Consider the following 20541-nt stretch of genomic DNA (forward strand, 5'->3'; position numbering starts at 1 on the left):
AGGACCCACACTTAACACCACATACCAAGATAAGATCAAAATGGGTCCATGACCTAGGCATAAAGAACGAGATTATAAATAAATTAGAGGAACATAGGATAGTTTATCTCTCAGACTTGTGGAGGACAAAGAAATTTGTGACCAAAGATGAACTAGAGACCATTACCAATCACAAAATAGAAAATTTTGATTATATCAAATTAAAAAGCCTTTGTACAAACAGAACGAATGCAAACAAGATTAGTAGGGAAGTAACAAACTGGGAAAACATCTTTACAATTAAAGGTTCTGATAAAGGCCTCATTTCCAAAATATATAGAGAACTGACTCAAATTTATAAAAAATCAAGCCATTCTCCAATTGATAAATGGTCAAAGGATATGAACAGACAATTTTCAGATGAAGAAATTGAAACTATTACCACTCACATGAAAGAGTGTTCCAAATCACTATTGATCAGAGAAATGCAAATTAAGACAACTCTGAGATATCACTACACACCTGTCAGATTGGCTAAGATGACAGGAAAAAATAATGATGAATGTTGGAGGGGATGCGGGAAAACGGGGACACTGATGCATTGTTGGTGGAGTTGTGAACGAATCCAGCCATTCTGGAGAGCGATCTGGAATTATGCCCAAAAAGTTATCAAACTGTGCATACCCTTTGATCCAGCAGTGTTTCTATTGGGCTTATACTCCAAAGAGATACTAAAAAAGGGAAGGGGACCTGTATGTGCCAAAATGTTTGTAGCAGCCCTGTTTGTAGTGTCTAGAAACTGGAAAATGAATGGATGCCCATCAATTGGAGAATGGCTGGGTAAATTGTGGTATATGAATGTTATGGAATATTATTGCTCTGTAAGGAATGACCAGCAGGATGAATACAGAGAGGCTTGGAGAGACCTACATGGACTGATGCTAAGTGAGATGAGCAGAACCAGGAGATCATTATACACTTCGACAACGATATTGTATGAGGATGTATTCTGATGGAAGTGGATTTCTCTGACAAAGAGACTTAACTGAGTTTCATTGGAGAAATGATGGACAGAAACAGCTACACCCAAAGAAGGAATACTGGGAAATGAATGTGAACTATTTGCATTTTTGATTTTCTTCCCGAGTTATTTTTACCTTCTGAATCCAATTCTCCCTGTGTAACAAGAGAACTGTTCGGTTCTGCAAATATGTATTGTATCTAGGATATACTGCAACATATTTAACATATATAGGACTGCTTGCCATCCTGGGGGGGGGGAGGAGGGAGGGAGGGGAAAAAACGAAACATAAGTGATTGCAAGGGATAATGTCGTGTAAAAATTATCCTGGCATGGATTCTGTCAATACAAAGTTATTATTAAATAAAATAAAATAAAATAAAAAAAAAAAAAAAAGAGAGTGAGATAATTCAACTCAATTAAACTGTGCATACCTTTGATCCTGCAGTATTTTTAGTGGGCTTATATCCCAAAGAGATACTAAAGCAGGGAAAGGGACCTGTATGTGCAAAAATATTTGTGGCAGCCCTTTTAGTCGTGTCTAGAAATTGGAAATTGAATGGATGCTCATCAATTGGAGAATGGCTGAGTAAATTCTGGTATATGAATGTTATGCAATAGTATTGTTCTGTAAGAAATAACCAGCAAGATGAATACAGAGAGGCTAGGAGAGAATTACATGAACTGCTGCTCTGTGAAAGGAGCAGAATCAGGAGATCATTATACACTTCAACAACAATACTATATGAGGATCAATTCTGATGGAAGTGGCTATCTTCTATAATGAGAAGATCGAAATCAGTTCTAATTGGTCAGTAATGAATAGAACCAGCTACACCCAGCAAAAGAACACTGGGAAACGAGTGTGGACCAAAACATAATATTTACACTTTTTCTATTTTTTGTTTACTTGTATTTTTGTTTTTCTTCCCATGTTATTTTTACCTTCTTTCTAAATCCTATTTTTCTTGCGTATCAAGACAACTGTATAAATATGTATACAATATATTGTGTTTATGATATACTTTAACATATTTAATATGTGTGGGATTATCTTCCATCTAGAGGAGGGCAAAAGTTGGAACATAAGTTTTTGCAAGGGTCAATGTTGAAAAATTACCGATGCATATATTTTGTCAATAAAAAGCTATAATAAAAATGTGAATAATATGAAAAAAGAGATAACTCAACCAAACCAAAAGAATGTTCTAAACCTCACATAAGGGGAAAATACCCTAAAGTCTGTTAAATAACAAATGGAATATAAAAGTTGGAGAACCCAATGTCATTTAGGTATTTCCAGAGTCTGTTCTTCTCAAGTAGGGTTGTTCTCATCTATTTTTCCTCTGAATTCTAGAAAGTATAAGTACCTATACAAATTTTTGATTTCAGGAGTTGAGAAGACCGGAACTTAATGAGCCCCCAAAAGGGACTCACTCCTAACATTCACAAAGGGAAAATAGTTCTAGAGATTACTAAAGGGGAAGTGGCAAAGAATCTCTTCTCTCTTATCTTATCTTATTGTCTCTCTGGGACAGTAGAATATTAATTTCAGACTTTAGGTTAAGTTATATCTAGCTTTCTATCAATCAATCAATCATCTCTTTATATTGCTCTGTTTCTGTCAGTCTCTCTCTCTTTCTGTCTCTTTGTGTGTGCATTTGTCTCTATCTCTCTATCTCTCTGTCTCCCTGTCTCTGTTTCTGTTTTTCTATCTCTTTCTGTCTATCTCTTGTTCTCTCTGTCTCTATCCCTCAATCTTCTTTCTTTTATGTATCTTAAATTCTATTTATCTCCTTTTACTTTGCAAGTTCTTCCTCTCCAATTCTTATTCTCTCTGATTAATAGATCATCGAAGTTTAAATGATATGAATAAACTAAATATTTGAAAACATCAAGATTATTTGATAACCTTCTCCCCCCAAAAGTCCTTGATATGTTGTGATTTAGAATTGGAGAGATAGAGTCTTAAAGACCTAGTTCCATCCACTTATATTTTCATTATTTTAAGCTTACTCATACTGAGGGAAAAGTTCTGGCCTGTTAATGATTCACCAGCAGTCTGAATCACACCTCTAGTGCCTCTTAAGCTTCACATATAAACAATAAAGAGACAAAAATAAACATTTAAGACAAAACAGTAGGAAGAAATGGGAAGCATGTGCTCCTCATAGGGTACTTGATCATGTCCACAGTTTGAATGAAGAATTCCAGACCCCAGAGACTTTATGTACAGTACAATGTGTCATGCACAAAGAAATATCCTCTGCCTTACTCAATCTTTTCACTGTCAAATTGCTTTAGCAGTATCTTCCAGACACTTTTCTCTCTCTTATTGATTTCAAGTTGCACATTCAAAGGAATTTTTTTTTCTTCCAATTTCAATTATTAGTTTTCTTGTTCCTCTTCATATTGTCCAATTTGCATTTTATTTTCCTCTGGTACTTTTAAACATAATGTTGTGCTAAATTACAGATTTAATTAATGAGGTAACAAATTCCTTACTAAAACACATAAATATTATGATAATAAAAACACAGAATTCTTGACTTTTTGACACATATGTTTTTGTACACATTTTAAGAGGTCTTAATTTTCTTGCTTGTTTTTACATATTGTAAGCCAAATTAGTTTGGGAACAATCAAGGAATAATTTTTTTTTTGTTCTGTAAATCTACTTTTCTATTTATCAAGTAAAAAAAAAAAACTAAATAAATGACACATTTCCTAGTCAAGTACTTTTGTTTTACCCTTGAGAGAAGAAAGTTTAATAATTTTATATAAGTATAACATAAACTAAATGAACCATGAATGTCCATGCAATGTTTACACAAAACATCCCTGAAAACTTCAGGGAAACTTCAAACACAGAATGACTTGTTCCTTGAACCTTTAGAGAATGGTGTACTTTCTGGATCCTTCTTACAGATGATGGTTACTGCATTTTAATGTGACATAGTCAGCTATGCATTGCTTCTTGATCATTTCCTCCATGCCATGACAGTAGCAGAAAACCAAGGTCATACATGTTTTAAAACAATTTGGCTCTTATACTTATCATTGTAATCATTGTATAGTAATTCCAGTGATAGATGGGAAGCTATAAGTCTTCAATCCTTGGATCATAGCTAATTTATCTATATAAGGATGCCACAATTAGTTGACGTATCACTATACCTGGAGATTCTAGCTGATTTTATTTCCTTTATATTTGTTCAATATTGATATCAAGTGAACAAGTATCTTACAGTGCACAGATAAATAATTGGAAGAACACTTTCTAATAAAAGAGCTACAAAATCATAGTTCCATGTCATAGGAGAAATTTGGTGGCAGAGGAAATTTCTTTATGACACAGATAAGTTACTTAAGAGAACTTAGTCTTGTTATTTTACTAGTAAAGTATAAAGAAAATGCCAACCTTAGCTGAAATGTAAAATGTATAATTAGCAGTATTCTAAAGTGTTCTAAGTATTGATGAGCTTTAACTTTTAATCACTCATGAGATTTTAATAGTCGTTATAATTTGAGTTATTCATTTTTCCTCTCTTTCTACATATTTGTTTTTATGAATTCCTTTATGATGGTTTTATACACTATAAGTCAATTAGTCTACAAGTACATATACACACATAATATATATACATGTATGTATATATGCATATACAAATAGCCTCAGCTTATGTTCACACATGCATGCATATACATATGTGTGTACATACATACATACAAATATGTATGTGTGCATATTTATTTCATTAAGCATTTAGGACTCAACAGTGCTCTGTCACACCTAACTTTTCTAAAATTCTATTAAATCAATAAAATTCATATTATCTTACTATTTTTTTGTCTTTCATATCTTTAAGTCTAGAATAATTTTTTCAACTTGTATCTTACAACCATACTTTTTTTTTTTCCATTTGCTATATCTAAGATCCTGATTGCTAGGGCAGTTAGGTGGCACAGTGTATAGAGCACCAGTCCTGAGGAAAAATTGAATTCAAATCTGATCTCAGACATGTAACACTTTCTTGCTGTGGGACCCTGGGCAAGTCACAACCCCAGTTGCCTCAGGAAAAAAAAAATCATAATTGTTATCCTTACTTTTTTTTGTTAATTTCACCTGAAGTTGTAGTTAGTAAATTCTTCTCTAGCCCCCTATTTTCAAATTTTCTGAGTCTTTATATATTAGGTAAGTTGCTAGTAAACACTATTATTAAGTTATACTTTCTAATACATGCAGATACAGGATTCCAAGAGATTACCTAGGTGGCACAATGCATAGAATGCTAAGCTTGCAGTCAGAAAAAAAAAAAAAAAAAACTCATCTTGATGAAATCAAATCTGACCTCAAACATTACTGTGTTGCCCTGAGCAAATCATTTGACCCTCTTCCTTAGTTTCCTCATCTGTAAAATGATCTTGAGAAGGAAATGACAAGAAGCTCCTGCATCTTTGCCAAGAAAACTCCAAATGAGATCATGAAGAGTTGGACAAAATTGAAAAATGACCAAAAATGCCAATCCTCTTCCAGTGGATGACTTCAGTCAACTCATGCTCATAAGTATGAATGCTAATTGTTTTCTCTCCATCTTATTCTCTTGCTTTTTTCCCTCTCTTTATCCCCCAATTCTTCCTCATAAGGAAGAGGACAATGGTGAAGTGAAAGAAGAGTGTGACTGGTTATTATTTGAGCACTCTGTTTTTTATCTCTTGTTTTTTTTTTTTTTTTTCCATTCTAATCTTTGCTGAAAGCTTCCATGCTGGATCACATTATTTCTTCACACCAACCCCCTTACTCTATCATTACAATCAATACTTATTTCATCTTTTTTTTTTTTTTTTTTTTTTGGTATTAACTGTTCTCATTTTTTTCTTCTGGATTTAATTTATTCATTCACCCACCAAATTTTTGTGTGTATGTGTCACATTCAAATTTAAATATTATTTGTTTAATCATCCTTTATCCAGTTGAAATATAGTGAGATTCATGTGGTACTTGACCTTTCCATTCTTCTCTTCACATTTTACTATTTTTATTTTTGTGCATTGAATTACAAGAAGGGTTATCTCCTTCTGTCCTTAGTATTACACTTCCAATATTCTTTTTTTAAAATAACTCCTATGACAATCCAAGCATAACATATCTACCACCATGTGTTCTGTTTGTTATATTTATTTCACTCTTTGACCCTTAAAGATATTAGGGATATTTGATTCCTCTCCCCAGGTTATCCTATGAATGCTTCATCATTATACATCCATTTCCTTTCAATTAAATATCTTTCTAGGTTTATTTTGACTACTATGCCTGAAATAATAGGGTTTTTTTTCCCTTCAAATCGTTTCTTTTTCTCAGGAATGCTTGAAATTTTGTTAGATTAAATTTTACCCAGTTTAAAAGGTTAAATTGTTCTTGGTGGTAGGCTTTCATTTTTTGCCTTTTGGAATATACCTTTTTAGGTATGTTTAGGTATAGTCTTACACTGGATGGTGATGACTATCAAGTATTATGGGATCCTAGGTTTAATTATTTGGTACTTAAGCTATTTTTATTTGTTTCTTTGTTTGAAGTATTTCTTTGGCTTGGAAGTACAGAATTTTGGTTGTTATTTCTGGAATTTTTTATATTGTTTTTTCTTTAATGAATTAGAAGATTATTTTAATTTTCAATTTGCTTTCAATTTCTAAAAAAGCAAGTTTTGATTTATTATTCCTCAAAATGTAGCAATGAGTCTTTTTGTCATGGATTCAGATTTTCAAATTATTTTAGATGATCTTTCCCTGACACATTTTTTTATGATTTTTTATGCAGTAGATATCTTACATTTTTCTTCTATTAAAATATGTTTCACTATAATATTACTATTACATTGCAAAGCCATTCTAATGTTTAGAGTCCATTACCTAGGAAAGAATGAAAAGACGAAATCCATTTTAATCTATTATTTTTCCCAGTTCTTTCCTTCTTGGTTTTTATTTCATTTATAATTTATTGATTTATTACTTCAAAGTACTCCCATACTTGTCCTTGTGGCCAAATTAATATTTCCTGTTTTGGAACTTTGATTATCATAGTTATGTAGTTATTTTTTTTCCTCTTGATTTTTCTCTTGGACAATTCTTAACATGTTTTTAAAAATAGTGTTTCTGATTTTTCCATTTTACTAATTATGGAATTATGATAATTCCAACGTAAGATCTTTTCTTCAGATTTAGTAGAAAACCATATCCTGCTCCATGTTACATTCTAGGATGAGATGTTCAAATGCTCATTAGTTCTTATACTACATTCCTTGGTTTTTTTACTACTGATTTATACTTCCCCTGATATTCCTGAGCTGAAAAGGTTGGAATGTTTCAATAATGCCAGTCCTCTCTGTAGTTAATGCTCTCTGATTAGGTCAGAGTGGGCTTCTGTCATTTTGGAATTTTGGAAATTTATTTGATCAGGAAGTTGGGTAGTCTTTTGTCATGTCCCCAATCTGGAACTCCCTTGATCTGGAACAGTGTACTTTTTTGGCCCACATGAGACTTCCTTGCTTATGTTAATGGATCATGGTCTGTTTCATCTGAGGCTTTTCTAGTCAGGATGTTTAATGATTTTCAGACTTGTTATTTCAGTCCCTTTCCCCCTCAGCTTCCTGAAATCAAAGCATGTCCTTCCACTTTACCCCAGAGACTTGTTGATTAGGGTACTGAGAAGTTTTCCATTCCTTCTTTAAATTTATCCACTACAATTATAGGAATATCAGGAAACAATGTTACTAACTTGGAAGGTTTCATGGAAGGGATAAGTTAGAAAGTAATGAGAGTTTGTGTAAAAATTTAATACTCTAATAGGGAGAAAAGTATCAATATAGAGTGTAACATAAGCAAAAGCCACAGAGGCAAGAAAACAGTGGGAACTCAATATCTAATTTGTGTATAGAAAAGTGAATATGAAGAAAGTAATAGGAGAAAAGGTTGAAAAGGTTTATTTTTGAGGAAGCTTTGAATGTTAGGAAAGGAGTTTAAGCTTTCTTTAGTAGACAAAGGAAAGCTGCTGAAGATTTTAGAATGAAACAGTGAGCAACACAATTAAACTAATATATAAGGAATATTTTTCTGCTAACAGGATGAAAAGTGAGTTGGAAGGAGATGCAGCAGAGATGAGAAGTGCTGTTAAATAAGTCTTGCAATTCCTTTGGTATGTGACAATGAGTTATTATGTTAAGATGGTTGCAGTGTTCTGGAAGAACATAGGTAGCTATGATTAATAGTTGTGCCTTTAATACAAATTGTGGATGTTGATTAGAATATTTCTACTCCATAAAAGTTAGTATTATAGTATTTTCAAGCCAAAAAGAAAATACTTATTGCTCTAGGAAAAAAAGCAATATAAGTATCTCCTCTAGATTTATATGCCAGTGACTGTCATTGCCATCGCAAAGATTGGATGATAAACAGCTTGATCATTACCTTCTTATTTTTAATGCTCAAATCTGGTTTTGAGAAATAAGACAGCAATAATAGATTAGGGAAATAGGAGGGGAATACATAATAAAAACAATTCTTTTCTTGACCTTCTTCCAGTTATAGTGCCAAAGATACTTCAGAAAACAGCTTCATCTAAGTCTTTATAAGTACTAAGAATTTCAATGTTCTTAGTCCCTTGCATTTCCATTCCAATAAATGTCACATTTTACTATGTACATACTTATTTTCTTACAGTAATACAACATCTGTGCTTTTCATTGAGATCATCTCTTGCTTCTGTAATGCAGATTTAAACAATCTGGTCTATGAACAAGATTACTGCTGTGAAGATTTTTTTTTTCTTCATCTATGAATAGATATGAATAGACTTAGGAAAAGGGGAAGAGGTTAGTTTAAAGTTATCTGAAATCAAGTGCTTTGTTTTGTTTGTTTCTAAAATTCATTGAGTAGGAAACTTAAAAGATACTGAAAATCCTAAGTTATGTCCATTCATTTACACCAATGAGTTATTGTTAATAATATGCAGTCACTGAGAGAGAGGATTCTAGGAAAATGGTGAAAAGGAGCAGAAAAGTCCAATATCTCCAGATTTCTCCCACAACAAGGGAAAATTTTGCCTTAGAGGAAACATATATTGCTTAAAAATAAATGAGTTGAGACAGAAAAGGGGTCTTTTTAGGACAATTGGAGATAATTAGGAGAAAAATACTGATTTAGCCCCTGTAAAATTTGAACTCCCCAAGGTAAGTTTTACTGAAAAAGCAAACAGTGAACCCTGAGGATAGCAGGGTTGAGAGATAGTCTCTGTGCCCATATAGAAATTTTACCTTTCAGAGAGTGTGGGAAGTCAGTGTTCCAAGTCAGGAAGATTGTGGTATGCTCTCTGTTGATAAGAAATATCAGGGTCATCTGTGCAGCTAAGATGTGGCTCTGGGTGAGAAGGAATGAGCACATGTCTGGTAAATGCAGAAGCAGTAGGACAGAAATGTTGTTGACTATGGGCACTTACAGGAGAGTAGAGTTATTGGTTTTGGATTCCATCCCAAAAAAGGGAGAATGAAAGGATATGAAGCCAAAAGCACTGTAACCCATCCCACAGACTAGAGGAGATTACACTAACAAGCTTTAAAAAAATGACCAAAGGAGAATAAAACAACAACAACTATTACTACTACTACTATTATAAAAAGTTACTATGGGAATAAGGAAGATTGGGATTTATTATCAGAGGAGAATACCAAATTTTTAAAAGGCCTATCCTACCCCAAAGTATAACATTAAATGGTTACCTGCCTAAGAAGAATTTTTAAAACCTTCAAAATCAGATGAGTGAGGGAAAAGTAAAATAATTTAAAAATCCAAAATAAAAGATACAATTATGAAAAGATAGTTAACCCACTAGAAAAGGAGATCTAAAGTCTTAAGTATAAATGAACTTTTGAAAACTAGAACTAGTCAAGGGAAAGGCAGTGAAATTATAGAAGAACAGGAAATAAAAAAGCAAAATATAAACAATGAAAGAAAAGAAGACAATATCTTATAAGGAAAAAAAAACACAACAGATCTGGAGAATAAACCAAGAAAAGAAAACATAAGAATAATTTAAATACCTGGAAGTTATCTTTTTAAAAAATCTCAATACAATAATAAAAGAAATGATTAAAGAAAATTGTCCTAAAGTATTAGATAAACAGGAGAAAATAAAAATAGAAAAACCTACTGATCACTATCTGAGAGAAATTCTGAGGGAAATCTACAGGAACATCACTGCTAAATTCCTAAACCCACAACTCAAGGACCAAATCTAATGAACAACCAGGAAAGAAAATCAAACATGGGAGACATACAATTAGAATTACACAAGACCTAGAAATTGCTACATTAAAAAGTCACAAGCCTTGGAACACTATACATACCAAGGAGCAAAACAGTCAAGATTGAAACCAAAAATGTCATATGCAGAAAAGTTAAGCATAATCTAGATCAACAACAACAGCAGCAGCAAAACAACAAGACTTGCAATGAAATGCCAGACTTTCAAGATTTTGTTGCAAAAATACCTGACATAAAAAATAACATTGGAAAAATATATATAAGATAAATATTAAAGAAAAATTTCAAAGAATTCAGTGACAAATTATGTTTGTTTTATATTTGGTAATTTAACCCATATGTTTAAAGATTGTAATTAGTAACTGGTTAGTTCAAAAAATAATTGGGGTAGAGCAGAGTATAATGGGATTTTAAAAAACAAACAACATGTGAAAAAAAGGTAAAAAAAAAAAGTTACATGAATGAGGTGTGACAGCAAAAACTGAGAAAGAGGAATTAGATGCAGAAGAAGGGTCGGAAGTTCTGGAACCTTACTCAAATCTAGAACGGGTTAAAGAGGGAAGAGTAGCAAGAAGGGTATAAAATTTTCTAAATTTATAAAGACATTAGATAGGGAATAAGATGAGGAGTGGGATAGAAAGGTATGTAGATTAATTGGAATGTAATAGAGGGAGAAAAGTGATGGAACATAGTAAGAGAGCAATTCTGGGGAGGATAGGTGAAAGAATAGTCACTAAAAGTAAAAGGAGTTGTAGGGAAAGGAAAGAGCTATACAGAAACATTATAGCAATGATCAAGAATATAAATTATTAGGAAAAAAGCATGTGTAGAAATTATTGATCTCAGATGAAGTTAAAGCTAAAATAAAATAAAAAGAAAAAGAAAAATAGGGAAAACTATACTATATGCCAGTAAGGTTAATCAATGTTGTTTTAGCCTAATTAAAACAACTACAGAGTACAAAGTTGGAAAATTGCTGTGATGTAGGAAATGGTGAGTTGGTGGATTTAGAAAAATATGGAAAGATGTAGACTTATGAAGAATATTATTTACCTTCAGAGAAACAAAGGGTAATCAAAGTACTACCTTATGTAGAGATAAATGTGTACCTATGTTTATGATTATAGATATAAATGTATATGTATATACATGTGTATAGATGTGTATATATGTAAATATATAAAATTTTATCCATACTTGTTGGGGGAAGGGAGAGGACAAAAAATAAAATAGAGAAGAAAAGAAAACATTCAAAAAAAGAAAGAAAAACTGTATAGCTCCAAACACATAGTATTTTATTTGTCTTATAGACTTTCTTGAAATGAAAATGTATGTTATTGTATTTTAAATCATGTTCTGCTGTGCACATGACAGTTTTTTTTTCTTTTTCTATTTTTCTTGTATTTTGTATTGTGTTTTGTTTTTGTATTTTGAAATTTTTTTAAAAAGATGAATAATAATATTCAGTCACTGACTAATATCCTTTTTGTCTTTTTATACATGAATATGTTTGAATTTATAAATCTAATACGAAATACAGAAGCTTAGTAATATATGTACTTGAGCTACCATACATGAAGAAATAATTCTTGAAAAATATTAGTCTTGAAAAATATTGAACAGAACTCAGGTTGGTAGTAGATAAGGTGATTTTATTTTCTGTTTCTAGTCTCACCTAACTTCATAAAAATCCTGTATTGCAATAAAGCTGAAACATAAAATGAACATTGTTACAAACATGCCTATAAGAAAATTGGATTAGGATATCCATAAATTAATCAAAGGAAATTCATTTGCAGCAAATTGTTACATTGTTTAAAAAAAGAGATAACATCACATCTATGATAACTTTATGAAGTGTAACAAGTTCTTGTTTAGAAAAACAGTAATACCATAGGATGAAGAATGATAGATCATGTCCAAGATTGGTCTATCAGTTAGACTAGCTCCCCAAAGGATACTTAAAATGAACCAGTTCTTGACAAGAGTCTAGAAAATACATGAAGTTGGAAAAGTGGATCCTCCCAGAAGCTAATTGGATATGAGAAAATGACAGTACCATTTGAATCAACTGCCAGAATAAAGAAGAACATAGTAATGATGTTCTTTTGGTTGACTGAACATGAGGATTATTGGAACTAAGTTTGTATTGTTGCTATTTCTCATCACAGTCATGTAAGCAAAATCACCTCCTACACTATCTCTGAAATTGCTGATCTTTCATCCTCTTTCTATTTCATAGAAGTCAAAAAACTTCTTTTGTCCAGGTTAAATTGCATTACCTTCCTTTGTTTTAAATGTTAATTTTGTCACTATACATATTATTAGCCATAAGTCTATGCTGGCATGTGCTTGTTCATTGAAAGTGCAGTCAGGGAGATTTCCAGCCAAGATGTTAAAGAGGACACACACACATCAATCTAAGCTCCTTCTTGCTCAAAGAATACTTTATTTCATGACAAGGCCTCAGAATTAGGACTTCATTAAAAAAAACAAAACACAAATAATTACCAACAAAAGATATCCTCAAAATTTGCCAGAAAAGGTCTGTTTTTACTCGTGAGTGGGGACGGTTAGATTGGGTGCTGACTGAAGGCAGGCAGCAGCAGCATAGCAGACAGTGAGAGTAAGACAGGCAGCTCACATTGAGCAGACCTGAGGAGGTGGGGTGTGATCCCAACCATTTCTGTGGGGAGAATTTTACCATAGTGTGGCTACTTTGCCCTGGTATCAAGCCAGGAGATTAGCAGAGAAGCTATAAATATAGTGGGTAAAGACTATAACCCCAAACAATAAGGTTTCTCAAGACCTGGCCATACCCACACAGAGTGACTCAGGAAGCTCTCCAAGTCTCAGAGTGCAGACACAGGAGAGCCATTGCTGTCCTGCTAGTGCCTCACTGCTGCCCCTTATAGTCTCTAGAGGAAGCTTGGTAACATCATCCAGTCCCTCCTCCCCTCCCCCCCCCCAAAAAAAAAGCAGATTGCATATGCTTTTTTTTTTTTTTTTTGTTACTTTGTTTTCTTTTATCCTTCTTTGACAAAATAAACAAAAAGTTAAAACAGGCTCTAACTGGGACTTCTGGCCAAGATAGCAGAGAGGAGGCACACAGCTGTGTAAGCTCCACATTTTCTCTCACAATCCAATTCATTACAAGCCTCTAAATTAATGCTTGACTGAGAAAAAAAAAAAACACAAAGAGTTACCAAGAGAAGACATCCTTGAAATTCACCAGGAAAGGTCTGTTTTTGCTCAAGGGCAGGGAAGGTTTTAGATCTGGCACAGGCTGATGGCAGGCTGCGGCAGCATGGCAGGCAGCTCACAGACAAGCAGACTGGAGCTGGGTGGGGTGTGATCTCAGCCATCTCTGCAGAGGGAGCTGTGCTACAGGATTGGATACTTTGCCCTGGCAGCAAGTCAGTATTCCCAGCAGAGAAACTAAAAACACCACGGTGATGAAGGGGGAGGATGTGAAGGATACAAACCCAAACAGGTCTCTTGAGACCTGGCCACCCCTCCCCCACAGTGTCTCAGCAGACTCTCGGAGTCTCAGAATGCAGGTGCAGCACAACCATCTCTGTCCTGCTAGTGCTTGACTGCTGCCCCTGCAATCTGTAGAGGAAGCTTGGTAACGCCACCCAGCCCCTCCTCCAAAAAAAGCAGGCTCCATTTAGGGTTTTTTCTTTTTTTTTTCTTTGCTAGTTTGTCTTTAATTCTTCTCTGACAAAATGAGCAAAAAATTGAAAAGGACCTTAACCCTTGACAGCTTCTATATGGATAGAGAGCAGACTCTAAACCCTGAGGAGACTAAAAACAGACTCTCTCCAGGTGAATCTCCAAAGGAGGAGATCATCTATTCCTCAGCCCAGATGAATCTCATAGAAGAAATTAAAAAGGCTCTCACAAGAAAGCTGGAAGAAAAATAGGAAAAGAATAGGGAGGCTTGGCAAGAGAGTCTGGAGAAGTCATCCCACTCATTTAAAGACAGAGTGGATAAAGAAATCAAATCCTTGAAAAATAGGATTAGTGAACTGGAAACAGAAAATAGTTGTCTAAAAAATAAAATTGGCAAAGTGGAAAAAAAAATCCATAGAACAAAAGAACTCAGTTGGACAACTAGAAAAAGATATTTAAAAAGTGAGTGAAGAAAATACTTCATTGAAAATCAGAATCAAACAAATGGAATTGAATGACTCAAGGAAACAAGAAGAATCAGTCAAGCAAAGCCAAAAAAATCAAATGATGAAAAAGAATGTGAAATACCTTCTTGGGAGAACAACAGACCTGGAAAATAGATCCAGGAGAGACAATCTGAGAATTATTGGATTCCCAAAAAAGTATGATAAAAAAAAAAAAAAAAAGGTCTTGGACACTATTTTCCAGGAAATTATCAAAGAGAACTGCCCAGAAGTCATAGAAACAGAAGGTAAAATAGACATTGAAAGAATTCATCAATCACCTATTGAAAGGGATCCTAAAATCAAAACAACAAGAAATATAGTGGCCAAATGCCAAAACCCTCAGAGGAAGGAAAAAATACTGCAAGTGGCTAGAAAAACCCAATTCAAATATAGAGGAGCCACAATAAGGATCACCCAGGATCTAGCAGCATCCACATTAAAGGATCAAAGGGCCTGGAATATGATATTCCCAAAGGCTAAGGAACTTGGTATGCAACCAAAAGTAACTTACCCATTCAGAATGAGCATCTTTTTTCCAGGGAAGGAGATGGATATTCAATGAAATAAGTGAATTTCACCTATTTTTGATGAAAAAAACAAAACTTAACTAAAAGTTTGATCTACAAATATAGAACTCAAGAGAAACCTAAAAAAGTAAAAATAAATCTTGGGAACTATATTTCTGCTATAAAAATGGATAAAGAATACATGCATATGTTCTAGAAACTAGATGTGGAAAGGTCATTGTACCAGAAAAAGGTTAAAGTGAGGGTACTACACCTCATGAAGAGGCAAAGGAAACCTACTATATCTGAGAGAAAGAATGGAGGGGGATGTATATAGTGGGTATCTTACTGCCTTAAGAATTGGCTTCAAGAGAAAAATTTTAGACATATTCAATTTATGGTGAAACTTTTCCCACCTCATTGAAAAGTGAGAAGGGAAAAGTGAAAAGGGAAGGAATAAGCTAAGAGGAAGGGAATACTGAAACTGTGAGGGAAAGGGGTAAGGTAGGGGGAGGAACCCTAAGGTTGTTTGGAGGGATCCTAAAAAGGGAGGGCTGTGAGAAGCAAATGGCACTTACAAGCTTAATACTGGGAAGGGAGGTAAGGGGGAAAGAAGGGAGAAAAGCATAAACAGGGATTAACAAAAGGACAAGTAATATAGAATTGGTCATTTTAACCACAAATGTGAAAGGGGTAAACTCCCCCATAAAGAGGAAGCATTTAGCAGAATTGATTAAAAGTCAGATTCATACAATATGTTGTTTACAGGAAACACACCTGAAACAGGGAGATAGATGCAGAATAAAGGTAAAAAGTTGGAGCAAAATCTACTATGCTTCAGGTGAAGTCAAAAAAGTAAGGGTAGCCATCCTGATTACAGAAAAAGCTAAAGCAAAAGTTGATCTAATTAAAAGAGATAAAGAAGGGCAGTATATCTTGCTAAAGGGTAGCATAGATAATGAAGCAATATCAATACAAAACATATATGCACCAAGTGGTGTAGCATCTAAATTCTTAAAAGAGAAATTAAGAGAGCTGCAAGAAGAAATAGACAGCAAAACTATAATAGTGGGAGATCTCAACCTTGCACTCTTAGAATTAGATACATCAAACCACAAAATAAATAAGAAAGAAGTCAAAGAGGTAAATAGAATACTAGAAAAATTAGATATGATAGATCTCTGGAGAAAACGTAATGGAGACAGAAAGGAGTACACTTTCTTTTCAGCAATTCATGGAACCTATATAAAAATTGACTATATATTAGGACATAAAAACCTCAACCCCAAATGCAGTAAGGCATAAATAGTAAATTCATCCTTTTCAGACCATGATGCAATGAATATTACATTCAACAAAAATCCAGGGGAAAGTAGACCAAAAAGTAATTGGAAACTAAATAATCTCATACCAAAGAATGATTGGGTGAAACAGCAAATCATAGATATAATTAATAACTTCACCCAAGAAAATGATAATAATAAGACATCATACCAAAATGTATGGGATACAGCCAAAGTGGTAATAAGGGAAAATTTCATATCTCTAGAGGCCTACTTGCATAAAATAGAGAAAGAGAAGGTCAATGAATTGGGCTTGCAACTAAAAATGCTAGAAAAGGAACAAATTAAAAACTCCCAGTCAAACACTAAACTTGAAATTCTAAAAATAAAAGGAGAGATCAATAAAATAGAAAGTAAAAAAAAAAATAAACTATTGAATTAATTAATAAAACTAAGAGTTGATTCTATGAAAAAACCAACAAAATAGACAAACCCTTCATAAATCTGATTAAAAAAAGGAAAGAGGAAAATCAAATTGTTAGTCTTAAAAATGAAAAGGGAGAACTCACCACTAATGAAGAGGAAATTAGAGCAATAATCAGGAGTTACTTTGCCCAACTTTATGCCAATAAATTTGACAACTTAAATGAAAGAGACAAATACCTCCAAAAATATAGCTTATCCAAACTAACAGAGGAAGAAGTAAATATCCTAAACAGTCCCATCTCAAAAAAAGAAATAGAACAAGCTATTAACCAACTCCCTAAGAAAAAATCCCCAGGACCAGATGGATTTGCATGTGAATTCTACCAAATATTTAAAGAAAATTAACTCCAATGCTATATAAACTATTTGAAAAAACAGGGATTGAAGGAGTCCTAATAAATTCCTTTTACGACACAGATATGGTACTGATACCTAAACCAGGAAGGTTGAAAACAGAGAAAGAAAATTATAGACCAATCTCCCTAATGAATATTGATGCTAAAATCTTAAATAAAATATTAGCAAAAAGATTACAGAAAATCATCCCCAGGATAATACACAATGACCAAGTGGGATTTATACCAGGAATGCAGGGCTGGTTCAATATTAGGAAAACTATTAGCATAATTGACTATATCAGTAACCAAACAAACAAAAATCATATGACCATCTCAATAGATGCAGAAAAAGCATTTGATAAAATCCAACATCGATTCCTAATAAAAACACTTGAGAGCATAGGAATAAAATGACTTTTCCTTAAAATAGTCAGGACCATATATTTAAACTGTCAGTAAGCATCATATGTAATGGGGGAAAACTGGAACCTTTCCGAGTAAGATTTGGAGTGAAGCAAGGTTGCCCACTATCACCATTATTATTCAATATTGTATTAGAAACACTAGCCTCTGCAATAAGAGTTGAGAAAGAGATTAATGGAATTAGAGTAGTCCATGAGGAAACCAAACTATCACTCTTTGCAGATGATGTGATGGTATACCTAGAGAACCCCAGAGATTCTCCTAAAAAGCTATTAAAAATAATTCATAACTTTAGCAAATTAGTAGGATACAAAATAAATCCCCATAAATCCTCAGCATTTTTAGACATCACCAACAAAATCCAACAGCAAGAGATACAAAGAGAAATTCCATTCAAAATAACTGTTGACAGCATAAAATATTTGGGAATCTATCTACCAAAGGAAAGTCAGCAATTATATGAGCAAAATTACAAAAAACTTTCCACACAAATAAAGTCAGACTTTAATAATTGAAAAAATATTAAGTGCTCTTGGATAGGCCGAGCAAATAAAATAAAGTTGACAATACTCCCTAAACTAATCTATTTATTTAGTGCTATACCAATCAGACTTCTAAGAAAATATTTTAATGATCTAGAAAAGATAACAACAAAATTCATATGGAACAATAAATAGTCGAGAATCTCAAGGGAACTAATGAAAAAAAAATCAAATGATGCCCTAGCTGTACCTGATCTAAAATTATGTTATAAAGCAACAGTCACCAAAACAATTTGGTATTGGCTAAGAAATAAGCTAATTGATCAGTGGAATAGATTAGGCTCACAAGACAGAATAACCAACTATAGCAATCTAGTGTTTGACAAACCCAAAGATCCTAACTTTTTTTTTTTTTATAATAACTTTTTATTGATAGAACCCATGCCAGGGTAATTTTTTTTAAAACTATCCCTTGCACTCACTTCTGTTCTGATTTTTCCCCTCCCTCCTTCCACCCCCTCCCCTAGATGGCAAGAAAAACAAAAATACAAATAGTTTACATTCATTTCCCAGTGCAACAAACTGGGAAACCATCTTCACAGTCAAAGGTTCTGATAAAGGTCTCATTTCCAAAATATATAGAGAATTGACTCAAATTTATAAGAAATCAAGCCATTCTCCAATTGATAAAGGGTCAAAGGATATGAACAGACAATTTTCAGATGATGAAATTGAAACTCTTTCCACTCATATGAAAGAGTGTTCCAAATCACTGTTGATCAGAGAAATGCAAATTAAGACAACTCTGACATACCAATACACACCTGTCAGATTGGCTAAGATGACAGGAAAAAATAATGATGAATTTTGGAGGGGATGTTGGAAAACTGGAACAATGATACATCGTTGGTGAATGAATCCAACCATTCAGGAGAGCAATTTGGAATTATGCTCAAAAAGTTATCAAACTGTGCATACTCTTTTATCCAGCAGTGTTACTTCTGGATTTATATCCCAAAGAAATAATAAAGAAGGGAAAGGGACCTGTATGTGCCAAAATGTTTGTGGCAGCCCTGTTTGTAGTGAATAGAAACTGGAAATTGAATGGATGCCCATCAATTGGAGAATGGCTGGGTAAATTGTGGTATATGAATGTTGTGGAATATTATTGTTCTGTAAGAAATGACCAGCAGGATGAATACAGAGAGGCTTGGAGAGACTTACGAGAACTGATGCTAATGAAATGGGCAGAACCAGGAGATCATTATACACTTCAACAACGATATTATATGAAGATGTATTCTGATGGAAGTGGATTTCTTTGACAGAGATGTAATTCAGTTTCAATTGATAAATGATGGACCGAAGCAGCTATACTAAAGAAAGAACACTGGGAAATGAATGTAAATTATTTGCATTTTTGTTTTTCTTCCTGGGTTATTTTTAATTTCTGAATCCAATTCTCCTTGTGCAACAAGAGAACTGTTCAGTTCTGCAAACATATATTGTACCTAGAATATACTGCAACATATTTAACATATATAGGACTGCTTGCCATCTAGGGGAAGGGGTGGAGGAAGGGAGGGGAAAAATCGGAACAGGAGTGAGTGCAAGCGATAATGTTGTAAAAAAAAATTACCCTGGCATGGGTTCTGTCAATAAAAAGTTATTATAAAAAATTTAAAATAAAGAAATTTTAATATCCATTTTTAATCTTCTTTTTCAATATATGTGTCATATGTATAATATTTTTTCATGCTATCTTCCACACTAGAATGTGAACTCCTTGAGAGTAGGGATAATATTTTTGTGTTCTCAGAAGTTAACACATTACTTGGCACATTATAAATACTTAAAAAAAAAAAAAAACAGGCTCTAACTAGTGATAGCTTCTATATGGATAGAGAGCAGAATTTAAATCATGAGGAGACTAAAAACAGACTGTCTCCAGATGAATACCAAAAGAGCAAATATAAACTGGTCCTCAACACAGAAGATTCTCATAGAAGAAATAAAAATGCTCTTACAAGAGATCTAGAAAAAAATGGGGAAAGAAAAGAGAAGCTTGGCAAGAGTGTCTAGAGAAGTCATTCCACGCATTTAAAGATAGAGTGGAAAAAGAAATCAAATCCTTGACAAGCATAATTAGTGAATTGGAAAAGGTAAACTATTCCCAGGAAAACAGAATTAGTGAATTGGAAAAAGAAAATAGCTCTCTAAAAAATAAAACTGGTGAAATGGAAAAAAAAAATTCCATAGAAAAAAATAACTCACTTAAAACGCAATCGGACAATTAGAAAAAGAAATAAAAAAGTGAGTAAAGAAAATAATTCATTAAAAATCAGAATTGAACAAATGGAATTGAATGATTTGAGGAGACACCAAGAATCAGTCAGGCAAAACCAAAATAAATAAATAAATACATAAATAAATAAATAAACAATGGAAAGAAAATGTCAAATTCTTTCTTGGGAAAACAACAGACATGGAAAATAGATCCAGAAGACATATTCTAAGAATTATTGGG

This window comes from Antechinus flavipes, chromosome 1 (genome assembly GCF_016432865.1).
Source record: "Antechinus flavipes isolate AdamAnt ecotype Samford, QLD, Australia chromosome 1, AdamAnt_v2, whole genome shotgun sequence".
Classification (NCBI taxonomy): domain Eukaryota; kingdom Metazoa; phylum Chordata; class Mammalia; order Dasyuromorphia; family Dasyuridae; genus Antechinus; species Antechinus flavipes.